Here is a 13,023-nt window from a genome sequence, read left to right on the forward strand (position 1 = left end):
TGTCTAAAAAATACATTACCAAAAGAAAATTTTAAGTACTCATATATTCTAATGTATGTCCTCTTTCAAAAAAGTTACCTTCAAGAAGTAATTTACATATTCTAGTTATGTTAATCTTTTTCAAATGATTTTCAATTTTCTCTTTTGTTAGGTTTCAAATTATGTAAGAAAATATTATTACTTTATACTCACCTAGTATTTAAATACATTTTAAATTGTTCATATCAATATGACAAAAATAGTTGAAAAAATAAAATACAAGTTGTTGCATATAACTTAGGAATTCCAGAAGTCAGTATGCAACAAAACATGTTTTGAAGGCAATTGGAAAAGAGCAAGCAAGCAGTGGTGTGGTGTTCTAGGCCAGAAGACTTATTCTCTAATTCAGCTCCACTATTACCCATGTGTCCCTGGGCAAGTTATTTGATCATTATGAACTCTAGTTTCCTCATCTGTTAAATGACAACTTCCATGCTTATCATACAGGGCTACTTTGGAACTCACATGAGACTGTAGTGTGTAAAAACTACAGTGTGCTTTTAGTATAGTGTGTAAAAATAATAAAGCACCACACAAACTAAGAGATTCATTTTATTATGACCTCCATGTTATTTCTAACTTACAATCCCACTACTTTATATTGTCTTATACATGAAATCACATAACCTATTCACACTGGGCTTAGATAGTGTGAGCCAATTATAAAAATATAGGCTATTGCTCATCAAAACATAAAGGAAAAGGGAGTGATTCTGCATCTCTAATACTCTTCCTTCCCCCAGACTTCAGCTGGCTGCGATGAGTAACCTGGAGAAGTCTGAGGAGTGCTGGAGGCTATAGGTTCTATGGGGATGTCCATGACTGAAGGGGGCTTAAGGAGCAGCAGAGAGCCCTGGAAGAACTAGGCCTGAGGGGTCATGCAGACTCTGTGCTTAAGGGGACACTCTGTCTCAGAGCATGTGTGTGGTCCTGGTTGGGGGAAGGTATCTGGATCTTACAGGAAAGGTAGGAGAACTTTCACACCTCTGAAGCTAAAAGAACACCAACACTTCATTTAGAGACACCTAGCAACACAAGAGACTTCCTCTCACACTCGATGCAGGAGCAGAAAGTGCTGTTGTGCCTCCAACTATGGAGAAGCTTGGCCTAGCTTAAGTAGAAAATTTAAAATGGAAATAACCTCATATTTAAGAGGATCCAGTAACAACAGAGAGGCAGACCAATCAGACCTACTAAAGTACCATCCCCTAATGAGGTAACAGTGCTGGAGGAGACAGAGGCCAACTTTTTAAAAAATGAGAGTACCATGAAATAAAGAACAGAAAGTCAGTAATTCTTGGCATTAAAAATATGCTATTGAAATTTAAAATATCAATAGACTGGTGATAACTAAAAGATAGTGAAAAATACATTGCTGACCTGAAAGAGCAAGCAGATGAAAAATCTCTCACAAAGAGCAAAAGGCAAAACGATGGAAATCATGAGGAGTGAATAAGAGATTAGAGTTCAGAGTAAAGAGAACTAATATGCCAACAATAAGCATGCGAGAATCAGGAAAAAGGAACAGATGGAGAAGAGGCAATAATTACATAAATAAGAGAGGGAATTTTTTACAGTTTAAAATGAGACTTCACCCTGAAGTTTGAAAGAGGTCGTGACTTCTGTGTTCAATGAACTTGTACTGATTGCTTGTTATGCACCAGACATAATTTTAGGTGTCAGAAACATAGAAGTAAACAATACAAAGTCCCTGCATTCAAAGAGTTTGTATTTAAAGAACCTAGCATCCACATGCCCCACAGAGGAAAACACTCAAGAACATATTTTAACCAAATAAGAGCAGTAACAATAAAAAGTCCTTAAACCTGGGAAGGACTAAGAGAAAAGATTACAGATGTGAACAATGAACCTTGCAATACATAATTAAATATAAATCAGTAGCAATAATGTAGAAATTGTGTTCTCTGAAACAGCTAACAGAAAAACCTAAATGAACTTTTTGGCCAACCCAATTCAAAACAAGGATTCAAGAAATAGAAGAGATGTACTATGAAGGAAATCTAATAATGGTCAAGAACTAAAAATCTGGCATGAGCCAAAACTAAGGATTTGTAAGGGATGCGAAGGGAGAAAAGTAAAATTCTCTACAAATCTCATCTGAATGGGGAATGTACATGGAAAGTGTGAAAACAAATAAATTTATCTTACTGGAGGAGAGAGAGGATAATGAAGATGGAATAAAGTTATAGCTATTTGAGAAGTATACACACATACATCATTTATTAGAAATGTCAGGAATGGGAAGATAACAACTAATGAATAGGAAAGCATGGTAAAAATGCCAAAGAAAACAATAATTTAAAAAACTTCACCAAAACAGCAAAAAGAAAGACTACTTTATTTTTCCTTTAAAGTCTGGTAATTTTATTAGAATGTACTTTAGATCGTAGTTCTTAGTTTAAATTGTCAAGTACATGTGTGCTGTTTTGGCAAAACCAATACAGTATTGTAAAGTGAAAAAACGAAAACTTCCTTGAATTACAGAAAGACTACTTTACAGCACAAAACTCCAAGTATGTATAGTTTGTGCGAAGTATACATGAAAAAAAAATAAAGGGAGACTGAAAGCAAGGTAAATGCAACAAAGAAAAGGTAAAAATGAAAATATTAATATTTGACAAAGTGGAATTTAATATTCAAAGTGCTAAAAATTATCATGAAGCAACATTATATCATAATAATGGGCACTTTATGAAGAAGGCTCAATTTATAAACTTGTATTCAATAAACAAAAGAACAAGTTTTTGCTTCATATATTTACTATAAATGCAAAAAGAAAATTTTTAAAAACACAGAGTAAATTAGTCAAACTTAATTATTGGTTTAAAATAATGTCCACAAATTATTTGATACTCCCTTTAAAAGGTAAAGCCTAACACCACTCCCTGAATGTGGGCTGGACTTAGTGATTTGCTTCTAACGAAGGAATAAGAAACAAAAGCAGGAGTGCTGGTGTGCAACCGTGGAGATTAAGTCATAAAGGAGACTGCAGCCTCCTATTTGCTCTCTCCGCTCACTCACTCTGGGAAAAGCGACTGCTCTGTCATGAGAACACTCAGGTACCCTGTGGAGAGGACCATGTGGCTGTTCTGTCAACAGCCAGCAAGGGGCTAACTGAAAAGCTGTGTCCACAGCCATATGAGTCAACAATCTTGGAAGTGGGTCCACCAGGTCCAGTCAACCTTACAAATGACTGCAGCCCTGGTCAACAGCTTGATTGCCAGCTCATGAGAGACCTTCAGGCAGAACCACCCAGCTAAGCTGTACTCAGATTTCTGAACCACAGAAACTGTGAGATACTAAACATTTGCAGTTTTAAGCCAGTAAGTACTGGGTAATTTGTTATACAGAAATATATATATAATACAAATATTTTAAAAGATACAAATGGAAAAAATTGAATGTACAGTTTACCCTTGAACATTGAGGGTTTGAGCTGCAAGGGTCCACTTAAACACAAAATTTTAGTGTAGTAAATACTACACTACTGCATGGTCCATTCTTGGTTGAATCTTTGGATAAAGAGGAACTGCTGATGAGGAGCGCCAACAATCAGTTATACATGGATTAACGCTTGTTCAAGGGTCAACTGTATAACTAATGAATTTAATAGACAGAAATACGAAGAACTCTACATCCTATGAACAGCGGGTACAATTAATTTTTCATTTGTCCATGGAGGTTTCATAAGAATTTATCATATACTTGATTTCAAAGAAATCCTTAACAAATTCAAAATAATAAACATTTCATAGGACACATTCTCATATCATAATCCAATAAAACCTGAAACAAATAATATGATGCAAAAAATTCTAGCTTTTTGAATTAAGGTCCTTGGAAATTAAATATTATAGTCTTCATAATCATTGGATTAAAGAGGAAATTAACAGCAATATTATAAATTTGATAGAAGGCTCAGTAACAACTAAAGTAAGAAAAACTGTGTAGTCTTAAATGCCTTCATTATTAAAGAAGATGCATATGAAAGACTATATTCACCTTAACAAATTAGAAAAATAAAATCAATTAGATAAAGATAAAAGCTGAAATTAATGAACTGGAAAACAAAAAAATGAAAGCTATATAATCCAAAGAGTGATTCTTTGAAAGAACTAATAAAATTGATAAAATTCATCATAAGCCTGATTAAGGATAAGTAAAAAAAGATAACGAAAAACATTTAAGATTAAAGATTCGAAAAAAGACAAAGATATAGAGAAGTAAGTTTTAACATATATATAAAAAGAGAATATAATATTGGATATATTGAATATAATATACTTTGACAATCTAGAGAAATGGAAGATTTTCTTGAAAATTAGAAGCTACTAAAACTGATTCTAGTAAAGATGCTAGAACTGATCCTAAAACTGGAATGGGTGAATCAGATGATCATTACATCTACTACTATGGGCAAGAATCCCTTAGAAGAAATGGAGTAGCCTTCAGACTCAAAAAGAGAGTCTGAAATGCAGTTCAGTTCAGTTGCTCAGTCGTGTCCAACTCTTTGCGACCCCATGAATCGCAGCACGCCAGGCCTCCCTGTCCATCACCAACTCCCGGAGTTCACTCAGACTCACATCCATCGAGTCAGTGATGCCATCCAGCCATCTCATCCTCGGTCGTGCCCTTCTCCTCCTACCCTCAATCCCTCCCAGCATCAGAGTCTTTTCCAGTGAGTCAACTCTTCGCATGAGGGGGCCAAAGTACTGGAGTTTCAGCTTTAGCATCATTCCTTCCAAAGAAATCCCAGGGTTGATCTCCTTCAGAATGGATTGGTTGGATCTCCTTGCAGTCCAAGGGACTCTCAAGAGTTTTCTCCAACACCACAGTTCAAAGCATCAATTCTTCGGCGCTCAGCCTTCTTCACAGTCCAACTCTCACATCCATACATGACTACTGGAAAAACCATAGCCTTGACTCGATGGACCTTAGTCGGCAAAGTAATGTCTCTGCTTTTGAATATGCTATCTAGGTTGGTCATAACTTTTCTTCCAAGGAGTAAGCATCTTTTAATTTCATGGCTGCAGTCACCATTTGCAGTGATTTTGGAGCCCCCCAAAATTGTGTTTGACACCGTTTCCACTGTTTCCCCATCTATCTCCCATGAAGTGATGGGACCGATGCCATGATCTTCATTTTCTGAATGTTGAGCTTTAAGCCAACTTTTTCACTCTCCTTTCACTTTCATCAAGAGGCTTTTTAGTTCCTCTTCACTTTCTGCCATAAGGGTGGTGTCATCTGCATATCTGAGGTTATTGATATTTCTCCCAGCAGTCTTGATTCCAGTTTGTGTTTCTTCCAGTCCTGAAATGCAGTACTTGGATGCAATCTCAAAAACGACAATGATCTCTGTTCGTTTCCAAGGCAAACCATTTAATATCATAGTAATCCCAGTAATCCAAGTCTATGCTCTAACCAGTAATGCTGAAGAAGCTCAAGTTGAACAGTTCTATGAAGACCCATAAGACCTTCTAGAACTAACACCCAAAAAAGATGTCCTCTTAATTATAGGGGACTGGAAGGCAAAAGGAGGAAGTCAAGAGATACCTGGAGTAACAGGCAAATTTGGCCTTGGAGTACAAAATGAAGCAGGGCAAAGGCTAACAGAGTTTTGCCAAGAAAATGCACTGGTCATAGCAAACACCCTCTTCCAACAACACAAGAGAAGACTCTACACATGGACATCACCAGATGGTCAATACTGAAATGAGACTGATTATATTCTTTGCAGCCGAAGATGGAGAAGCTCTATACAGTCAGAAAAAACAAGACTGGGAGCTGACTGTGGCTCAGATCATGAACTCCTTATTGCCAAATTCAGACTTAAATTGAAGACAGTAAGGAAAACCACTAGACCATTCAGGTATGACCTAAATCGAATCCCTTATGATTATACAGTGGAAGTGACAAATAGATTCAAGGGATTAGATCTGATAGACAGAGTGCCTGAAGAACTATGGACGGAGGTTTGTGACATTGTAGAGAAGGTAGAGATCAAGACCACCCCCAAGAAAAAGAAATGCAAAAAGGTAAAATGGTTGCCTGAAGCGATCTTAAAAATAGCTCAGAAAAGAAGAGAAGCTAAAGGCAAAGGAGAAAAGGAAAGACATACCCATCTGAATGCAGAGTTCCAAAGAATAGCAAGGAGAGATAAGGAAGTCTTCCTCTGTGATCAATGCAAAGAAATATGTGAAAACAACACAATGGGAAAGACTAGAGATCTCTTCAGAAAATTAGACACCAATGAAAATTTCATGCAAAGATGAGCAGAATAAAGGACAGAAATAGTATGGACCTAACAGAAGCAGAAGCTATTAAGAAGAGGTGGCAAGAATACACAGAAGAACTATATAAAAAAGATCTTCATGACCCAGATAACCACGATGGTGTGATCACTCACCTAGAGCCAGCCATTGTGGAATGTGAAGTCAAGTGGGCCTTAGAAAGCATCACTACGAACAAAGCTAGTGGAGGTGATGGAATTCCAGTTGAGCTCTTTCAAATCCTAAAAGATGATGCTGTGAAAGTGCTGCACTCAATATGCCAGCAAATGTGGAAAACTCAGCAGTGGCCACAGAACTGGAAAAGGTCAGTTTTCATTTTAATCCCAAAGAAAGGCAATGCCAAAGAATGCTCAAACTACCGCACAATTGCACTCATCTCACACGCTAGTAAAGTAATGCTCAAAATTCTCCAAGCCAGGCTTCAATAGTACATGAACCATGAACTTCCAGATGTTCAAGCTGGATTTAGAAAAGGCAGAGGAACCAGAGATCAAATTGCCAACATTTGCTGGACCATCAAAAAAGCAAGAGAGTTCCAGAAAAACATCAACTTTTGCTTTATTGACTACGCCAAAGCCTCTGACTGTGTGGATCACAACAAACTGTGGAAAATTCTGAAAGAGATGGGAATACCAGACCACCTGATCTGCCTCCTGAGAAATCTGTATGCAGGTCAAGAAGCAACCATTAGAACTGGACATGGAACAACAGACTGGTTTCAAATCGGGAAAGGAGTACATCAAGGCTGTATATTGTCACCCTGCTTATTTAACTTATATGCAGAATACATCATGCAAAATGCTGAGCTGGATGAAGCACAAGCTGGAATTAAGATTGCCAGGAGAAATATCAATAACCTCAGATATGCAGATGACACGACCCTTACGGCAGAAAGCGAGGAAGAACTAAAGAGCCTCTTGGTGAAAGTGAAAGAGGAGAGTGAAAAAGTTGGCTTAAAACTCAACATTCAGAAAACTAAGATGATGGCATCTGGTCAAATAACTTCATGGCAAATAAGTGGGGCAACAACGGAAACAGAGACTTTATTTTGGGGGGCTCCAAAATCACTGCAGATGGTAACCACAGCCATGAAATTAAAAGACACTTACTACTTGGAAGAAAAGCTATGATCAACCCAGACAGCATATTAAAAAGCAGAGGCATTACTTTACCAACAAAGGTCCATCTAGTCAAAGCTATGGACTATAAAGAAGGCTGAGCGCCAAGAATTGATGCTTTTGAACTGTGGTGTTGGAGAAGACTCCTGAGGTCCCTTGGACTGCAAGGAGATCCAACCAGTCCATTCTGAAGGAGATCAGCCCTGGGATTTCTTTGGAAGGAATGATGCTAAAGCTGAAGCTCCAGTACTTTGGCCACCTCATGGGAAGAGTTGACTCACTGGAAAAGATTCTGATGCTGGGAGGGATTGGGGGCAGGAGGAGAAGGGGACGACAGAGGATGAGATGGCTGGATGGCATCACAGACTCGATGGATGGGTCATTGGTGATGGACAGGGAGGCCTGGCGTGCTGTGATTCATGGGGTCGCAAAGAGTCGGACACGACTGAGCGACTGAACTGAACTGAATGTATGTTTCCATGCTACTCTCTCAATTGGTCCCAGCCTTTCCTTCTCCAGCTGTAGAAAGGAACACATTTGAGTCCGTTCTAATGAGGTGGATTGCCGGGGCCAGGGTGAGGAACTCCGCCCATGGCAAAGGTCATGAGGAAGGAGGCTTGGCATACGCAAAGGCGTGATCAAGCCTCAGGAAACCCCCTGTTCCTGAGCATCTACCCCAAAACCAGAGTCTGTTTTATGCTCTCCCCCATAACCGTTTCTCTTGGAGAAGGAGTAAACATGCAGCTCCAAGGCAATAAAAATTCCTGGGCATGACAAGAGTGTTTCAGCTTACAGACTCCTCTGAAGGTTATCTAGCCCACCTGTATAGGTTTGTCAGGCCACATGTGATTGTTTACAGCCTCCCAACCTGAGAGGCATGAGATGTTTTAGACTTACTAAAGGCAAATTCTTTTGGGGAGTTGGAAATTATTAGTATAGTGGGTTGGTTAGGAATTATATTGGTGAAGGGTTTTTTCATTTGTTGTGTCAATAATTGCTGCTAATTCCCTACCCTGGGTGTGACAAGGGTGTTTCAGGTCAAACCTCTCTGCTGACAGACTAGCTTGTGTGACAGGATTATCCATACTCCTGCCACTAAGCACATGACTGTTTACTACCTCTCAACCATAAACAGCACAGAGAGTTTTGGAGTATTTTGAGAGTCTTAATTAGCATAGGGCTTTTCTCATTGTTGAGTCAATGATTGCCGCCAGGCCTCCATATCCTTAGGCACCTGAGAATATATTAATCAGTGTATTTGGAATATAGAAAAGGAAATATAGTAGTTTTTAAGGTTAGCAATACTAGACTTTTTGAGTTAATGAATTTTCTCTTTTGTAATAGATCACTGTACTTTATTATAAATCCCTGTGTCCTTGCCATGTAAAAATGTAACTTTATCACTATCTTAAGACTAGATAGATCTTAAGGGGAGCATTGGTGAAAGGATTTTCATTTGTTGGGCTGATGTTTGCTGCTAAATCTCCATTTTCTCTGCCCTTATAATGAATATAACTAGCATATAGGAGAAATAAGCATTAACCTTTAAGCATATAGGAGAAATAAGTATTACCCTTTAAGATTAATCATGTTAACCTTGGGTTAAATAAATTTCTTTCTTGACTGTAACTCACCACACCCCCACCCTATAGGAATGTAACTTTATTTGGAGGATGGTGCCTGGTTTAAGAAAAAACACCCTTGGAAAAAATAAGTTTTTTGGTTATCAGAAAGAAAGGATCATAAAATGTCAGCAGGTCTCACTCATGGCCAGAAGATGATGTAATATCCCCAAGACCTTTTTTTTATATATTTATGTGAAGCACCTGATTTTGATAAAGGTCAGGACTGCTGACCCCCGTGTGACTCTGTATTCATCCCTATGTGTAACAAAAGGTATATAAGCAAACCCAAAAATAAAGGAATCAGATCAGTTTCTGGAAAGACTGATTCCCCCATGTCGCTTCTTTCTTGCTCCCGTTTCTCTGGCTGAATTCCCATCTGGATTCAGCCTCCTTTTCTCCACTACACTATCTCCTACTACACTATCCGTTTCTAATCTCTCTATATATCTGTAATTAAATACGTATTTTTCCAAAGATGCCGACGCCGTCCCACCTTCGAATTCCCTGGATCCACCGGGGCTGGACCCCGGTAGTGGATGAACCTAGATCCTATTATACAGAGTGAAGTAAGTCAGAAAAAGAAAAACAAATATTGTATATTAACGCATATATATGGCATCTAGAAAGATGCTACTGATGAATCTACTTGCAGGACAGCAATGCAGATGCAGACATAGAGAACAGACTTGCATGTGGCTTTATAGCAGAGCTCTCTTTCCATTTTCAAAAGCAAATAGTTTTTTTTTTAAGCAAATAGTTTTGAGGTTCCTTCAACCAATGATTCCCATCCTTGGCTGCATATTAGAATCACATGATGATTCCTAGGTGTCCATCAGCATCTCTGGGAGTGGAACTCAGTAGGTTGTTTTTTTCCCCTATTTCCTTGGGTGATTACAATGTATAGCCAAGTTTGAGCACAAGGGATTTAAGTTCTAAACCATAGAAAAAGATGTAACTCTCTCCAATTTATCTCATATCAGTATAACCTTAGTATAAAAATTTGAGAAAAACAGCAGCCAAAATTTGAACAAAGATGTAAACTATTTTTCACTGGGATGACCAATCTTCTGGTAGTAGAATTCATCTCCAGTTAAATCAACTTTGTTTATGGGTATTTCACCTCTTCTATGAGCCATGAATAGTGAATTTCTTTAATCAAACCTAATTTTAAGCCCCAAATAATAATGATCAGCTAAGCCATACACCTTACATAGCACACCTGACACCCAATAAGCTTTAACCTTAATCATATGTCTTCCAAAGAATAAGATTTGTGATAATGAAGCTCATTCGGTAGAAAATGTCACTCACTCTGAAAGTGATTCTAAAAGGAGTCCTAAATATATACTGAACTTCTGTTAAGTGTTGAGCCTCTGAACACAAAGGCAAGACTTATTTGGGTGTATAAGATCTGCACTGTTGGTCCAAGACTAGTTGTATTACTTTACACAGTCTGAGTTCAAATACATTTTAGTCTTAGAATAATAAGAGAATTGGAAAACAGATAAAAAGATGATCTAAGTCTTCTGGGACATGGGTCTCTAGGATATTTAGACTCTGGTTACTGAGGCTTCTCTGGATTTCTTTCAAAAGAGGACTCACTGCTGCTGAGTGAACCCATCCTTCACTCAGTTCCAGTAAACCAAACTCTCTGGCTTATTCCACAGTTGATACACAACAAACCAGTTGACAAATATAGAAAACCCAGGGTTAACTACGACTCTGCACAGCATCAGATGACCTTCAGGGGGAAAAGTAGCAGACCACAGAACTAAGTTGAGTAGAGATTAAGAGTCCTATTTCCCTCTGATATATTTTACATAAGACATCTAGAAGTAACTGCAATTTTTTTGGACATTTTCCCAAAGCACATCAAATAACCTCTGGACCTCAACTCCACATTACTTTAATTTTTATTTTGTTTGTAAACTCTATTTAAGAGATCTGTTCTGATTGTAACATACTGTCTTAATTTTAAAGGGTAAAGAATTGACTGCTGTGGCAGTAGGAAGCATATCAGCAACAGAGAAAAAAGAAAAAATTTAATGACCTTCACAGCTGGCAAATTTGGGTCATAAGGGGTGGGATGGAGGATGGTGGGAAGAGAGAAGAAAAGGAAAACAAGGCTGTGTGGCTCCCATGGACAACATCAGTATGACACCCACAGGGCTGAGAAGTAATTAGCTTCTCTCTGTCCATGTGCACCTCTCTTTCAACTGCAGGAGGTCTCCACAGACAGCATCAATTTAACAAACTAACTTGCCAATACTTAGTCTAAAATTTTCATCTTTCTATTCAATGAGGAAAATGTCTTGTAATTTTAGCAAGGCTAAAGTTCTGAATGAAGAATTCCAAATTGGTCACTTCAATTAAGCAAGAGTGGCTGATTAAAATTAACCTTTTCAGGAAATAAAGTCTAAAAATAGGACCTAACTAATGCCAGTGGAAACAGTGACAGATTTTATTTTCTTAGGCTCCAAAATCACTATGGATGGTGACTGTAGCCATGAAATTAAAAGACGCTTACCCCTTGAAAGAAAAGCTATGACAAATCTAGACAGCATATTAAAAAGCAGAGACATCACTTTGCCAACAAAGGTCGGTATAGTCAAAGCTATGGTTTTTCCAGTAGTCTTGTACGGATGTGAGAGCTGGATCATAAAGAAGGCTGAATGCCAAAGAATTGATGCTTTCGAATTGTGGTGCTGGAGAAGACTCTTGAGAGTCCCTTGGACTGCAAGAAGATTAAACCAGTCAATCCTAAAGGAAATCAACACTGAATATTCATTAGAAGGATACATACTGAAGCTCCAATACTATGGCCACCTGACGTGAAAAGCTGACTCACTGCTAAAGACTTTGATGCTAGGAAAGATTGAGGGCAGGAGGAGAAGGGGGTGACAGAGGATGAGATGGTTGGATGGCATCTCTGACTCAATGGAGATGAGTTTGAGCAAACTCTGGGAGTTAGTGAAGGACAAGGAAGCCTGGAGTGCTGCAGTCCACGGGGCTGCCAAGAGTCAGACCCAACTTAGCGACTGAACAACAACTACTGCCATGTAAATCTGTTCACTTGATGATATCCAAAGCCATATAAAGTTGAGATACTCTTTTAGTAAAGGTGTGTCATGGTTAATCATATGGCACTCAAAGGAATTCCTTACAAACCTAGATAGGATTGTGAGCTGAAACTGTCTAGCTTAGTCTTAAGGTGCTAAATGATACAATTTGTAAGGATAACCAAATATTAAAGAAACTAAAAATGTCAAAACAAAAATGATCACTTGTACAAATTCCATCATTTATTGCAGCACACCACAAAAAGGGTGTGGGATTAATCTTCTCTGATTCTTCAAAACTTTTCTTCATGATCAGGCACTTACTAAATTACTAAAACTCTTTGAAGGGATTGTCTTAATGTTACCTCATCCAGAAAGTCACCCACGACTTAGGCACCCCTCCAGTGTGCTCCCTTGGAACCTTGCATACCCCAATTATAACATGTTCTACCCTGAACTATCTTGTCTTTTTATTGGTTGACCTACCTCACTAAATTGTGATGCCTTAGGGGCCAAAAGCTGCATCTTAGTCACACTGTATCACCAACATAGCAGAGTATCTCATTTATAATGGGTATTTAATAAATATATGTGAAATGAATGAAATGTATACTTATCTTTGTATCTTCCCACAGTTTTTACACAGGGCTTTGAACACTGTAGGGACTAGATAAAAGTTTACTGAATGAATAAATTAGTGGACAGATGCACTTCTGCATATGATCAGTTGTAACAAATAGAAGTTTTAAACTGAACCAGTCATTTGGATGAAAAGAGTAACATGGCAAGGCATCTCAGGGACCCTACATTGTAACTCTCCCTCTCAGGCTATGCCCTGGGTTGGCCTTGGACCAGCCCCAGCCCTGCAGCC

At 38.4% G+C, this 13,023-nt stretch overlaps 1 protein-coding gene across 3 annotated transcripts in view; it reads right to left on the reverse strand.

Moving 5' to 3' along the window:
- Positions 1–13,023, reverse strand: part of PPEF1 (protein phosphatase with EF-hand domain 1) — a 155,182-nt gene that overhangs the window by 39,363 nt on the left and 102,796 nt on the right. The window lies entirely within an intron of this gene.

This window comes from Oryx dammah, unplaced genomic scaffold (assembly GCF_014754425.2).
Source record: "Oryx dammah isolate SB20612 unplaced genomic scaffold, SCBI_Odam_1.1 HiC_scaffold_23, whole genome shotgun sequence".
Lineage (NCBI taxonomy): Eukaryota > Metazoa > Chordata > Mammalia > Artiodactyla > Bovidae > Oryx > Oryx dammah.